The 16,057-nt window shown below is 41.8% G+C and overlaps 1 protein-coding gene across 2 annotated transcripts in view; it reads left to right on the top strand.

The window, feature by feature from the left end:
• Window positions 1–6,962: 6,962 nt before the first annotated feature.
• The window catches only part of PHKG1 (phosphorylase kinase catalytic subunit gamma 1), a 198,656-nt gene continuing 189,561 nt past the window's right edge, over window positions 6,963–16,057 (top strand). Inside the window, exon 1 of one of the 2 annotated variants that reach the window (XM_069226886.1) lies at window positions 6,963–7,140. The gene's annotated coding sequence lies outside the window, so the exon portion shown is untranslated. Of the gene's footprint in view, window positions 7,141–7,407; window positions 7,627–16,057 lie in introns of those variants that run through there. The other variant, XM_069226887.1, reaches the window with a different exon arrangement.

Consider the following 16,057-nt stretch of genomic DNA (forward strand, 5'->3'; position numbering starts at 1 on the left):
CATCCCCCTCTTAATCCCTCCTGCATTTCCTCCCACTTTCCTCACTCCTTACCCACTCTTGTGCTGTTTTCCTCCCTGCCCCTTCTTCCCATGCTTCAGTAGCCCTCCCCCCTGCGCTCTGTTCCCCACCCTCCCAGGACCAACTTAATAGCAGCTGCTCTGCGGCCTTGCATCTGGTGTGTTGAAGGCAAGCTCGTTTGTGCCTGGACTGCGTCAGGAACCCTGTTCTGATCACCCCCCACACCCAGTGATACTTAGCAGCACTTCTTTGATCACTCAACTTTGGATGCCTCTTCCACCTACTGCTGTCCTGCCACACATCACACCACGATAGGAGCTTTCTCCTGCATCCAATGTCAGTTCTTCTACAGCTACCCTCCACACACCTCACGCTAGCACCAGAAACACCATTAATGTCCCCTACCAACACCACATGCCACAGCAAATCTGCATGGACGCACGACTACATGGTCAGCAAACACACAGCCAAAATCTGGGACCTGCTGAGCAGCAACGTACCAGACCTCCTCTTCCTCACTTAAATCTGACTCAACTCCACATCAGCACCTGAGATCATTGTGGCAAACCCAACAGGCTACAAGATCGCATGAGAGGACTGCACCCACAAGCCAGGGGGAGAGAAGGACTCTCAATGACCTACAAGGAATTAATTGAATGCTCAAAATGTGTGGAACGCCATCCCAATTATGGAAGATCGGCACTTCAAGCTGCAGATTTCCAAAAACTTCACCCAGAACCTATGCCTACCAATCATCTGGACCGCGACCCACCTTCACCATCGTCATTACCAACTTCATTGCCTTACCACTCCATCATTTACTTACAAACCAGTACACACTGCAAATCAATGCACCCACCAGTACCAGCCTACCATTCCGCAGTTGGGGAAAAACATCAGTAGCAGGTTGGATCAGCGTCCTCAGCACAAGTCATCCCAGCCCCACAGATAACCTCAACAAGGACTTCAACAACTGGATTACAAACTGTGCTAACTCCCTTGCACCCATCAACCCTAACAAGCAAAAATGATATAAAAAGCAGGCCAGCTGGTAAAATCAAGGACCTTCGAGGCACCAAATGGTAGTGTAAACAGTTAGATAGGAGATGGAGAGCCAGCCACAAAACACCAGTAGAACCACCTACAAGGCTGGATTCAGACGCTATTACCAGCAACTAAGACACCAAGAAAAGAGCACTAGCTAATTGCATTGAAGGAAGCTCCAACAGCTGCAAGATCTTCTTGATTGTCAAGGAATTCACCACACCCTCCGTCAGCAACATCACCCCCTCCTAAGAACTCTGCGATGACCTATCAAACTTCTTCCACAGCATATTTGCTTAGCACACTAACCTGGCCCTGGCGAACACATTGACAACTTACCTGTCACTATCCAATATGGCCACCTGACCAGGTGGACATGACATCCCTCATCAGAGGTGACACAGTGCCAATTGTGCGTCCCATCTGCTCATGGACCCCAAAGAATCCATGCCCCCACCACTTATACAAGCTGGGAACACCACCAGTCAGCGACGCCCTCATCCACTTCATTAACACCTCCATCAGATCCGCCATATTCCTGGATGACGGGAAACATGTAGATGTCAACACAATCCTCCTCAAGTAACCATCAGTGGCCTGAACCAACTGAGCAACTTACAAAGCTTCTTCCAGTTCCCCACCCAGCCAGAGTGATTAAGTTGGCCGTTCACAAGCAACACTCAACCCACCTCGAGATTCACCACCAGCTGGACAACAATTAATCAGGGTTCAAAAAGAAACATAGCACCGAAACAGCACTCATTACGGCCACTGATGACAACTGGGCCATCCAGGACAAACAATGCTCCTCATCCTGCTCAACCTCTCCGAGGCTTTTAACACTGTCTCCCTCAACACTTTCATCCAAAGACTCCACAAATTGACATCCAAGGATCTGCACTCTGATGGATCTGCTTCTCCCTCACGAGAAGAACCAACAGAGATTGTCACCCTTCATGTCCAAATGGGGGAACCTCATCTGCGGAGTACCCCAGGGACCAGTCCCACCCTGTTCAACATCTACATGATGGCAATCCCAAGACATCACCATCATCTCCTATGCCCAATTCATCCTCTCCCTGATGGACAAGACAAACAGAACCAACTTCACCATCTGCATGGCCATGGTAGTAGAGTGGATGAGAACCAACTGCTTGAAGCCCCATTTTAAACGACTGAAATGCTGGTCTTTGGAAATAAGGCTTCCCCCCCTGGGACTCTACCTGGTGGCTGTTGAAGCTAGGACTGACACCCAACTACCATGCAAGAAATTTGGGAATCATCCCAGACAGCAAGCCCAGCCTCATAGCCTCTTCCTCACGTACGTATCGCAAGAGGCTGAATACCTGGCTCTCTGTAGGGACTACACACCTGCTAAAGCGCATGGATACCCTCATGAGTGATTAGTGCACCATACAAAAAATCATTACACCTGTATAAATGTACACCTACTACATTAACAAATGCGTAGTTGTCCCTGTAAATGAGTACTTGCAAGCTGCTACAGTGATAGTACTGGAAGTGTTTATGATTTCCCCAATATAGGAGTAAACATATGCATGTACATTAATGATTTAGTTTCAGAATCAGGCCTATAGGTTTTAGGTGGTTGACTGATTTCTTTCGTTCTCACTCTTGAGTGGATGGCTCCAATGAAATTGTGAAAATGCTTCCTTAATTAAGATATTAGTTATTCAATTTTATCACATTCATATTGCAAAAGTACAAGAGAATTTACTTGGAAATCCCAGGATAGGTTAATAGCTTTTAAAATCCAATATTAGTATAATTGTTGGTGGAGTGACTAGCATGTACAATCTAACAATTCTTATAAAGCCAAAGAAAAAACAACATAACACTAGTACTACTTGATCGCTCCAAACTAAAATAGAAATGAGATATCAGAGTAGTATGTGCTGCCTTATCCCAGATAGTACAAGTCCTACTGTTGATAAAAATAATAAATCCTTATAAATATTTGGGCACCAAGAGCTACAGGAATTACCAGTCATATGAATGACTAGCCAAGGTGAAATGCACAAGTTTCTAAACAAGCTCCTCTGTAGCCTACACATTAATATATTTTTTAAACCACCCATTAAGTTCAGTACATGTTGCCTAGCAATAATTCAGTTTTAATCCAACTGTAAATAAACCAACTCTTCTGCTCTGCTAACACGCCTAAAAACTATATACTTCCAGATTGCCGTAATACTTCACAGCTGTTTAGAGCTCATAATTCCAAAGTAGACCAAATAATGATACCCCAACATTCCTTATGTGGGTGTCCTCCAAACTAGCCACATCACAGCTAGCCATAGAGATAGCCAAGAAAAGAACATCAGTAGAATGTCATGCTGCTACTGATGTCCGTTCCAACTTAAAGGAACTGTTACTGTCTATACTTCATATTTTTGATTCAAAGCGCATAAAGCTATCAATCTCAGGAACCATTTTCTCAGAGCTTAAGGATAGGCTTCTCCTACAGTAAGTTTTGAATTCTTCCCTAGCTCTTGGAAGTGTGTCCCTTTCTTGCACTTCTAGATCCTCTGCAACCGCCTTGAAGTTCCAAGCTTATTTGTAATGCCAGTCGGTACCTTTTAAAGGTACAAAGTATGGTGAAAGGAAAATATACACAAGGACTGGTTTTGTGTTCTATGTGTTATTTTCTATTTTAGGCTGCTGATCACTTTATCTTAAAAACAATAACATGCCCAATAATACAAAGCAAACTGATGTGCTTCTCTTTTTGTTTCTTATGTAGTAAGAATGGAGAAACCTGACTTTGCCTCAAACACAGGCCCTATTTCACATGTGAAAACTGGAATAAAAGTATTTTATCCACTTTTTATTATTAGGGGTAGGGAAAATGCTGGAATATTTCCACACCTAAGATGATTAATGCTTGAGAGAATTATAAGTATAATGCATAGGCGGACTGGAGTGTGAAAATTGTAAGGTACACATACCATCACACACACAAGGCATTCATGATACTAGCTCAGTGTTGCCCAGTTTCTAAAGTTACTCGAGTGTTGCTAGCACATTGCAAGCAGCAGTGACTCTCATCCAGTTTCACAGTTCTCACAATATTTTGTTCAAACCAGGTCTCCTACTGACGTAAATGATGCCATCAGCATAATTATATAATTGTAAATTTTATTTGTACAGCGCTTATTAGCCCTGACATGGGGTTGTACGGCTTAGTGGTGAATAGCACTCTACTTTGGAACCAATGGTTAAAAGTAAATAGGTAGATCAGTAATTTGTGATTCCTTTTCCCTTGTGGGATTAGTTGCAGTAAAGTGTTCGTGCTCTTGCGATCTGATGCAGTTACTCTAGTGTTTTGAATAGAGATAGATTAATTGAGGCATAGAGAAACTGAAATCAAGTGTGATACCTATAACCCAATAATCGGGCTTAGCTGAGAATATTCCAACGCAAAACATTTACTTGCTCCCATTTTTAGGTTTTGCCTAGGCAGCACATGCATGGTGTCTTCAAGACATGCTGTATCTACAATGTGGGCTTCGAGCACGTCCCATTTTTTTTAATTTTCATTGGTTCATGTTACTGCCCTTTGTAACTGCCTGCTTTTATTTGGTGAATAAGCTTATTAGTCCCTCAATTTGGTGCTTTGTAACTTCTCATGGAGACTGCCCCTGTTGAATGTGCTCTTACTCTTTTTGTTATTTGTTACTTTGTGTGCACTCTTTTAGTTTTTTTGTTTGTTTTGCCTTTGCTTGTTTGAATTTTAGTTGTTTTGGGCTTCACTCCAGCGCAAGCGCTTGTTTTATTAGCACAGCGCCTGCTTCACGGCCGCTCTGTTTCATGTTTCATGAAGTGCAGTGGGGGTGAAGCGAGTACCGTGTTGATGAAATAAATGCATGGGGCACTTCATTCGGTGTGCCTCTTTATTTTTTTTTGTTTTGCCTCTGCTTTGGATTGTAGTTACTTTGGGCTTAACTCCAGCGCAAGCGCTTCTTTTTTCAGCATGGTACCTGCTTCACGGCTGTCACGCTTTGTTTCATGAAGTGCAGCGCTCATGATGCCACCCCGTTCTACTGTAAAAGGCTGGTTATTATTTATATCAAGCACTTCTTTGACGTGCCTGTGCCCTTAAATCCTGGCTTCAGCAGTCCACCTGCTTTCCACGCAGCACCTTTAATTTACAGCCAAGTTATCCGAAAGGAGCTGCGTGAGCACGGATGATTCTTCTGCGAGTGCCCTCACTGGTCGTGTTCACTTTGAGAGTGCTTGTCTTCTATTATTTCTGTTTTAAAGAACTGCATATATTTACTTGCTTGATTCACTTCATTTGCTAAATATGTTTCCTCTTTTTGTTTCATTGTACAAATGGTCATTCTTACTGGGCCTACTGACAAAGTGGGTTTCTGCTGTATTCCAGTGACTGCTTTGGGTTGGGGGTGGTTCCTGTGGCAGGGAGTAAGGGGAGGCCATGCAATGCCCATTGCGGATAAAAAAACACGCCTGTTGTGGAAGCAGTCATATTGCGCCATCACTGTGTTATTTTATTTGTCGCAGGGCTGCTGATCATGTGCAGCTTCGGCTCTTCTCTATAAAGGGCCACACCAGTTTCACATCTCTTTTCACAGCAAGATAGTGGAGTGTTCCTGAATTGCCTGCCGATCACAGGTCACGTTCTCGGCAGGTCCCACACACAACCTTCTATGCATCTGAAGGTCATGCAGTATGGATTATAGTAGTGGTTCCCAACCTGTGGTCCGGGGACCCCTGGGGGTCCACGAAGCCGTGACCGGGGTCCGCGACTACTCAGTAATTTAAATAATGTTAACTGTTTAGGTCCCCAGCTTTCAGTAATGACTCAGTGGGGGTGGTCCCCGGATTTCAGTAATGATTCAGTGGGGGTCCCCGGGCTCCAGTAATGATAAAGCGGGGGTTCACAGAAGTCAAGAGGTTGGGAACCACTGGATTATAGGATTCAGTCATATTAGCAGGTGCTATTTGCAGTGCTACAAAGCAGCCAGATTGACAGCAAGCGCTATGTACAAAGCAATCTATTCACTCCTGCCCCATTCAGTCACTGTCCTGTCGTTTAAAGCAGAGGTTGCAGCAAGTAGTGGCCGTCGCCTGTGAGACTCTGGAAGTGGGATCAGGTGCGGGGTGGTCCAGCTGGCGGCAATGACGCATCTTAGAGCTGAGTTCTAAGAAATTAGTCTTTTCTTGTCTGTTCCACATGGTGTTTATGTGGGAGAGAAGGGCTTTGCGTTCAGTTGTTTGTTTTGTCAGCCATGTTTGTATCTAAGGTGTGCTTATCATTGGGACATGTAGTTTGTTTTCCTTTGTGTACCTCATAGTTTCTAGTCTAGTGTTGTAATACAAAAACATTGAAGCACACATCGAGAATTAGTTCAAAAGTCGTACCAAGACCAGTAGAAAATCTGTGTAAGGCTTATGATTGAGTCCGGTAGTACCATTAATTATTCTTTAAGAGTTGCCTCGGTCTTTACTCATTTTTTTCCGTGTGTTGCTTAGGTGTGGTCACTTTAGCCTACTTCTCGTGAAGTAGCAGTAGATGTACCATCCGGGAGAATGCTATGCATGGCTAAACACTTACAAGTTCCCAGAGGCGAGACCTATTGGTTTTGCTAATGCTTGTTACGTATTGTGCTAAAAAGCGTGTTATCAGTTTACTTTATCTTTTAGTGCAAATGCTCTTACTTTTTAACTGAACGTGATATAACTAAAGCGATTGCTTAGACCCGCCTGTGCTGAGCGCAGACGAACATATATTTACTTCAATCAGAAGTTAAATTAATGCACATGAGGCGGTGTGGAGTGCACTTTCACACGCGGTTGCTTGGCACCATTCCAAACTGCATAGCGATTTATTTTTGGCGCCCCTACGCCTGACAGCACGCTTCACCCGCCATGTGCTTACAGCAAAGGCGAAGAGCGGGTTATTCGCAGCAGCAGACCGCCTGTCTCAAGCGTTTTTAAGTTTTTTACCCGGACATCACCTCACATTCGATCTCACAAAAGCATGGATTTTGTGTTGCTTTCTTGAAGGTTCCCATGGGCTATCAAATGGAACGGTGAGTGGCGCGCTACGCCGAATGACTGTTGTAACTTTAAATGTCGTACAGTAAAATAATACAAAAAAAAAAAACATATGTTGTAGTCTGTTGGTGCCTTTAAGTAGTGCCAGTTGTAACTTAAGTTTAATGAGGAGCATGTGTACATTGAACAAGGAAAAGCTTCGAGGAGCTAACAAGGACGTTTTCATGCCCGAGCGCTGTACGTGTTATATAAACACAGATCGCTGTAGTTAACCTGCTTCAGGTTGGGCGCTGCTGAATGAACTGTGTGCATGAGGCGCGAGGACTTACTGTGGTGTCTGCTAGTGTGCCAAAGCGAGAGCCAGAACTGTGACCATTGCAGACTTCGTGCCTTCAAACGAGAAAGACGGAATGGTTAGATACCTACTGCGGAAAAAGGAGCATTTATAAAGGGCTCTGACATACTCCACCAGACACGCAATTTACAAAATCACAGACTTTCAGATATACTTTTCAAACACGGTAAGACAGATAATTGCTCTAGTAGTATGGTATTAGCAAAATAAAATAGTTTAAACCGTTTACTGTTGGTATTTAATTATGTACATAATAATATATGTAAGTCGCTCAAAAATGTTCTTACTTTAAAAAAGAAATGTATATGTGATCATTAACAAATCTACCTCAATTTTAACAGTGCGAAATCTTAGTTCATCGTTTTAAATTTCACCTTATACAATTTACCCCACAAAAATATACCATATTTAACTTTTTTTTGTTAAGTATTTTTTTTTAACGCATGGATCCACAAATATACTTTATTCATTCATTTGTGTGCCACGTCAACTTAGTTGTTATAATATTATACCATAAGTACTTATGTATATTTAGTATTCAATTAGATATACCTTTCTCTCCCTCAGTACCAGGTTGACCCTCAGCCGACCCCTGCCAATGATGTAAATAAACCCACTTTGATCACTGGCACCTGGTCGTCGTGGCTCCTTTTCTTAAGGAGCTGTAAGTGTGACTATATATATATATATATATATATATATATATATATATATATATATATATATTTATATATATATATATATATAAAATGTATTTTTTTTGCTCAAATGACCAAACCACTGAAATGCACATGAGCTATGTAGTCTAGCAAGGAATAACCATGGTGAATGACTTGTATATATGGGCATGTGTGTACCACTCCAGGCACAGTATTACAGCTTTGGACTGGCCAAATACCGTCCAAGCCAACCTGGAATCAGTATAGCAACCCCTGACACGTGTTTCGCTCTCATTAGAGCTCTTCAGAGGGGTATAGCTTTGTCCAGACACAAGGGAGCGCCCAGTATAAGTCAAACCAAGGCCCTTTCAGGATTAGAGTGACGCATAAATTATGCAAAAAACAAAGGAGAACTCTGGGAAGTTCCCAATTTTAGGTGGAGAGCTGTTCTAGTAAGGAGCACCCTGCAACAGTATTTGACCAGTCCAAAGCTATAATACTGTGCCTGGAGTGGTAAATGGCTTTTGTCATTTTACAGCTTGGCGAGGATGACACTATGTCAATCCTATGCTTAAAGATTTTGCTGTACAAATGGCAAAAGACTTTGTCACTATCTAGCTTGGCAAGGATAGCACTGTGCTGATCCTCTGCTTAAAAACTTTGCTAGATAAACAGACATTTGAGGTGAGCAAATCTAGAGTGTCGCTGGTGTTGCAGGGTGCTCCTTACTAGAGCAGCTCTCCACCTAAAATTGGGAACTTCCCAGAGTTCTCCTTTGTTTTTTGCATAATTTATGCGTCACTCTAATCTTGAAAGGGCCTTGGTTTGATATATATATATATATATATATACACACACAAAAGTCCAAAATCTAAATTATAAGCACTTTATCAGGCGTAGAAATGATCATAAAAAACTTTAATCACCCTTCATGCCGCATTTCGGCCGAACCAACAGCCTTGTTCACATAATCACCATGCTGTGTAACTTGCATAAAAAGCACTACTCTGCAAACAGTGAAAACGGACTAACATAGAAAAACCATTTGTGTTGAATGTATTTGTGGGCGCCATCTCCAACACAAAGATACCCAATGATGATTCCACTGCATGAATGATCCTAACATACAACAATAATGCTGGGGCTGTAAGTAAGATTATATCCAAACATCAGGGTATTTTGAGAAATGACAGCATAGTTGGGAATAGAGTAGAGGTCAAACCGAGCATCACGTTTCGCAAAGCTTAATCATTCCATTATGTCTTGGTGCACAGTGACATTACCATAAAATCCTCGTATGTGAAATTTGGACTAGAAGGATTTTTTATTTGTGGGTACTGCAAAGCATGCAAACCCAGTTGTGTGAAAAGGGAAAATACGACTATTGATAGATACTCATGCCCTAATAAGCAGTTTCTGACCTGCAGCACACAATTTATAATTTATGTGCTCGTATCCCATGCCTCTTGAGATATGTGGGGAGCACGGTGTGCACAGTTAAACGTGTTCTAGAACATATGTGAGCCATAGAACATGGAGATCAGAGATACCCAGTAGCAAGGCATTTTGAGAAATAACATTTTAAAGACAGTACCTAATTGGTTTTCTATGGCATTGAACAAATTATCACTAAACCTAGAGGTGGGAATAGGGCTGCCCAATTGAGAGAGAGAGAGAATCTGAACTTATTATTGATCTTCAGACCCTGATGCCAAGTGGCCTTAACCTCGATGAGGAACTTAGTGCACATTTACAAATGTAATTGACATATGTTGCGAAGTATAGTGCAGCAGCGTATCCATATGAAGATGACATAGTTTTATTAGTAACTGTATGTTTGTTGTGTGTTTTTTACTTTACAGAAAGGAGGAATAGGCTGTTGATATGTCTCTTCACGATGGTTGGGGAGCACGCCTTTGGTTTATATAAGGGATCCTTCTAATCACTGATGTTATCTATGAATGCAATCGGGATGTATGTGTAAAAGGGTAAACGCATACCAATATGATTTTACATTTTAAGTAGAACTGTTCTTCTCCGTAATGTACATTATTTGAAACTGGTTTTGAAGTTTTTTCTGAGTTCTATTTAAAAAATATTTTGAGCTGTTGAGGTCCCTATGGTGTAAGCACAGATGTATTGAGCCGTATTAGAGGGATAGACCGGCAATGAGGCATTATAGAGTGAAATAGATTTACTTTATAAGTGTGGAATTGCAGTTTCCTGGATAATTGGTTTTGATAGCATTGTATTATGTATGTGGATATTTGTAATGTGGGTTTTTACAATTTTCAATAATGATGAAATGCCGTCCGATATACAAGATCACCATTAACTATGGGAGGCGGGGAACTATATAGTATTCAATTCAGGACTTGGTTTTACAGGCAAAGATGGTGCCCCCAAATACATTTGACACAAAGGGTTTTTCTATGTTAGTCCGTTTTCACTGTTGATGAATGTCCCGTAATGCTTTTTATGCGCGTTACACAGCATGGTGATTATGTAAACAAGCCGCGGTTCAGCCAAAATGCGCCTTGAAGGGTGATTAAAGTTTTTTATGATAATTTCTACGCCTGAGAGAGTGCTTATAATTTATATTTTGGGGTTTTGCATGTTGTGACCAGTGGACTCGTCTGGTCGTGCACTCTACCCCTCTTGGGGAGATGGATCGTAACAATGGTGGTTTGGGAATTTATATATTTATATATATATATACATATAGTGAAAAATAAGGTTAAAACAGTTATAGTTGAGAACTTTATGTATTCTTCCTATACAAACCAAACTTAAACTACACAAACATTAAAAATTCTAAAGTTACACTTCTACCTTAAATGTATAATTTATGCATACTTTCGAATGACTATATCTTGCACTTCCGTACAGTGTTGTCAACTTGCTTGATGAACTACATTAACTATGATTCTCGACTTTACGATGTACTGCTTATACCCTTTCATCTTACATCATTTATACAATGTGAAATCCTAGCATCCACAACAACACTTACAACAACTCAAATATCATCAATTGTAAGAACACTGCATGGTACAGTGGCAAGTTATAGTTAATGTAGTGTCGTGAATGAGTTGACAACACTGTGTTCAGAGGTGCACAAGTCTTAGTAATTTGAAGATGGTGCATAAATTATAAATTTAAGATATAGCTATATGTTTAGAATTTGCAATGTTTGTGAAATTTAGGTTTGGTTTGTAAAGTTTTCCTAACTATAACTAAGTTTTAACCTTTTGTTTTTTTCATTGAATTTAATTTTGTTAAATTTATGAACACATTTTTGTTAAAATCTTAAAATGTACTGTCAAGTGGAGTATCATATAGTGGAATGGCATACAGTGGAGTGGCATAGACTGAAATGTGGAGTGGCATATTGTAGCATAGCGTAGAATGGAGATGCAGAGAGTAGAGTGGTGTATTGGAGTGGCATATTGTAGCATAGAGTGGCGTTTTGGAGAGTGGAATGGGTAGAGTAGAATAGTGTTTAGTGGAAAAGCATTGAGTGGAATGGCATAGAGTTGCGTGGCATAAAGTGGAGTAGCATAAAGTGGAGTAGCATAGAGTACAATAGCGTGGAGTGGCATATAGTAGATTAGGATAGAGTGCAGTGGTGTAGAGTGGCATTGAATGTAATAGCGTAGACTAGAGGGTGGTGGAGTGGCGTAGAGTGGAATAATGTGGAGTGGGGTAGAGTTGAGGAGTGTTGTAGAGTGGAATAGTATAGAGTGGAGTAGCATAGAGGTGGGTACATGGGAGTGGTGAGAGTGGAATAGTGTAGAGTGAAGTACTCTAGGTAGGAAAAACTTTGCTGCATTTTAAAAAAAATATATAGAGAGATATAATTTCCCCTAACTATTACCACTTTAATAAAGTGGTAGTAGGTGGGGAAGTATATAAAACCTACTACTTACCCTTATCTAAAGTCCTAACTGGAGATATCACTAACTTTTATTGTCTATAAGTTTAAAAATACTTGCCTCTGTTACCAAAAAGTATCATCTAAATACCATAAACTATATGCCTACCAAATTTCATCCAAATGCAACTACCTATTTCTTTGCTACGCTTGAGTACAAAGTGTATGGAAAATTCATTGGTGGAAAAACGCATTTTGGGACCCCCTTTTTTTATTTGCACCCCCTTGCTGAATCGCCACAACACTTTGCATCATCCTCCAATGCAGAAAAAGCAATAGGTCTACAAAGTTTGGGGAGGTTCAGCAAATGGTGGCAAGCCATCTCTGCGTATCCTAACTATAACTATAGAGCAGCTACTGCCACTCTCTAAAATATATGTATGTATATATCTATCTTTTTAATGTGGGGGCGGACCGCCCCCCCCCCCCCCCCGGCTGCCCCGGGGACTACCACCTCCCCGGGGCAACAACAATTATACTTGTGGGTTGCCTACAGGCCCCTGGCAGCTCCAGGAACTGCCATCTCCTGGGGCTTTCAAATAATTTCATGCAGAGGGGCAGTGTTTCCCCCCACTGCTCCCTTGCAGCCCCAGGGACGCCATCTCCCCTGTGGCTTTACAGAAATATGATGTGGGGGGTCTATGCCCCCCCTGACAGCCTTGGGGACCACCCTCTACCCATGGGATTACACAAACATGATGCGGGGGTTGTGTGGCCCTCCCACAGTCCCAGGGACCACCACCTCCCAGGGGCTTTACAGAAATATGATGTGGGGTCCATTCCCTCCCTCCCTCCACCCCCCCCACCCCCCCCCCCCCGGCTGCCTTGGGAACCACCCTCTACCTGCGACTTTACACAAACATGATGCAGGGTCAAAGTAGGAGACAAAACTATCCAAGACAAGCTAGAAGTGCTGGAAAATCATTTGAGAAGAAACAACATTAGACTGTTGAATGTCCCGGAAGATTTGGATAGGGATAACATTAAGGGATTTGTTATCTCATTACTTAGAGATTATGGGCCATATGTACGAACACATTTTCCCATTGACACAGAATGGGAAAAACCCTTTGCTACATCTGGCCCTATATTCCTAAAAGTGGGCACCTAAACCTAGAGGAGGACATTCAAAGAGTGCATTGAGACCCTTTTAAGAAGACCGCTGCTAGGAAAGTCCCAAGGAGAATTATAGTTAACCTTGGAACATATACTATCAAATAATTGATCCTTTCTGAAGAACTGAAAGTTGGTAGCTTCTTAAAAAGGGACTGGTATTTCCGCATAAGGTCTGATGTCTCTTGGGCCACATTGGACAGACAGTGGGAGCTGGGGAAATACATGCAGGCAGCTTCGGTCTTTGGGGGCAATGGTCCAGATGAGGTTCCCTGCCACTCTAAGAATAATGTGGAAGAATAAGATGTATAATATCAGGGAGCCAAGTGAAGTTTGTGCTTTGGTAGAATGGATTAAGGCATCAGGTTAGGGAGTGCAGATTAGTTATGCAGGTTGCCTCATAGAGAGCTCAATGGGGGGGGGTATTTGTCTTTCCCCAAAAAACTAATGGAGGGTTCCCCGGGGTGGGTAGGAAAAGGGGTTGGGTCTTGTTTAGGTCTTTTCTTTTTTTTTTCTTTGTATATCGGGTGTGGGAGCAAATTGGGGGAAAAAGTGGCAAAAAATACATGTCTACATTTTGATGTTCCTAAGACACTCAGGAAATTTTGGGTTCCATCACATGTTTTTGTGCTGGTTTCTAATCAATGTCAAGCGATAAATATAATCAGTTGAAGGTTTTTCTATGGAATGTAAATGGGCTTAGGGTAAGAAAAGAAGGAGGAGGATCTTGGAGTTTTTGCATAAGATAGAGGAAGAAGTGATTATCTTGCAAGAAACCCATTTGTTTCGGGAGGAGTGGGAAGAAATGTTTAAGTATGAGAAGTGGGTTGGTCACAGTGTGACTACTAATCAATCCTGTGTGGCGATCCTTTTTAAAAAAAAAAAACAAAAACCTTAAAGGCCAGGGTAGATAAAGTGACAGTTGATCATAAAGGGAGATGGTTGAGTGTTGAGGTTGAAATATTTGAGTCAAGGTTTACAATAGCGGGATGTTATGGCCCTAACATAGATGACCCGGTTCCCTTTCAGGAATTATATAACCATTTGCTAATGTCTGAATACCCTATTATACTAGGAGGCAATTTGAATGTTAAATCCACTGTCAGGAGCACTGTAAATTCTATAAAAAACTAGATTTTGGGTAAAATAGGCTATTGAGGATTTGGGTCTGGTCGATGTTTGGAGGTCTTAAGGTGGCGACGGTCCTAGATTTACCTTTTATAACAAGAAGTACGGCCACCACTCTAGGATTGACTTCTTCCTAGTGCACAAGAGTCTATGCGGAATGGTAAAACCTGTGTGTCATGCCCCAGAACAGCTTTCCGACCACTCAGCGGTAAAATTACATTTTGCTTTTGAAGCCCAGTTAGTCAGCTCTAGATGGACCATGAATCGGGCTTTATTTTTAGATGAATTAGTAGTGGGGAGTTTAAAGTGAGACACTAGAGCATTTTGTTCAATAAACTACGGATCCACTTCCCCACAGGTGGTCTGGGATACATATAAAGCATATATAAGGGGCAGATTAATCAGTTTGGCCGCATGTAAGCATAAAGCCGAAAAAATCACCTAGGTAGGCTCGAGTATGCAATAGGTTTGCTACAAAAATCCCTATACTCCACCCTGATGTCGGAAGATACTCAGCTACAGATGTTTGTGGATTCTCAACTGAAGAGTGCCAGAGCAAATTTACAGCAGTTTTTAGAATCTAAAAATAGGAGAAGATGGGAAAGTAGCCAGCTCTCACACTTATGAATATGGAGAGGGGTGTAGTAAACTGCTAGCATGGAAAATAAAAACAAATCGGTCAAATAACTTTATAGCCTCTATGAGAAAACATAAATACTGGTTTGAATTGTACGCAGGAATCGGAAATAGAGGATGCCTTCATGTCTTTTTTCCAAAGAGTTTACACAGAAGACCTTCGGACAGAATATGTGTGTACAATTTATAGTATGAATTTAGTGGTTAGTTTTCTGGTTCATGGAGATCAGAAAGGTTTTGTTAAGGGAAGACAACTTCATGAGCTTACACACGATCTACTAGGCACAATAGATCGAGCACGTTTTGAGAATACCCCTTTAGCGGTTCTTCCTTTTGATACGGCTAAGGCCTTTGACAGGGTTAGCTGGCTTTCTTTGCCGAAGACGATGGAGGCCTATTGTAGGAAGTTGGCTCTGTATATACTATTTCAAAGTGAGAAATAGTGTGCACAGAGTCCAAGGGTTCCCCTTAGAGGTAAGATAGTGGCAAAAGTAGATCATTCTAATGCTCTATTTTGTGGTAGTGTGGTCGAGCAGTAGGCTTATCAGAGGGTAGTGTTAAGCATTTGTTGTAGAGACACAGGCAATAAATGAGGAACACACACTCAGACTTACTCCAGGCCAATAGGTTTTTATATTGAAAAAAATATTTTCATAGTTTATTTTAAGAACCACAGGTTCAAGATTTACAGTAAATACTTTAAATGTAAGGTACTTCACTTAGATACTTTAGAAATTTTGAATAAAAGCAATATCATATACAGTCTTTGTAAAAATGGCAATAAGCTATTTTCAAAGTGGACACAGTGCAAAAATCAACAGTTCCTGGAGGAGGTAAGTAAAGGTTAGATTAGGAGGTAAGTAAAACACTTACAAGTCTCCGTTCTGGGGCATAGGCAGCCCACTGTTTGGGGGGGGGGGGGTCAAGGCAACCCCAAACTTAGCACACCAGCACCTGAGTGCCGGTCAGGTGCAGAGGTCAAAGAGGTGGCCAAAACACATAGGCGCCTATGGGGAACAGGGGTGCTCCGGTTCCAGTCTGCCAGCAGATAAGTACCTGCGTCCTCGGGCGCAGACCAGGGGGGTTTTGTAGAGTACTGCAGGGGACACAAGTAGGCACACAAAACA

Source organism: Pleurodeles waltl, chromosome 3_2, assembly GCF_031143425.1.
Source record: "Pleurodeles waltl isolate 20211129_DDA chromosome 3_2, aPleWal1.hap1.20221129, whole genome shotgun sequence".
In the NCBI taxonomy this organism is placed as follows: Eukaryota; Metazoa; Chordata; class Amphibia; order Caudata; family Salamandridae; genus Pleurodeles; species Pleurodeles waltl.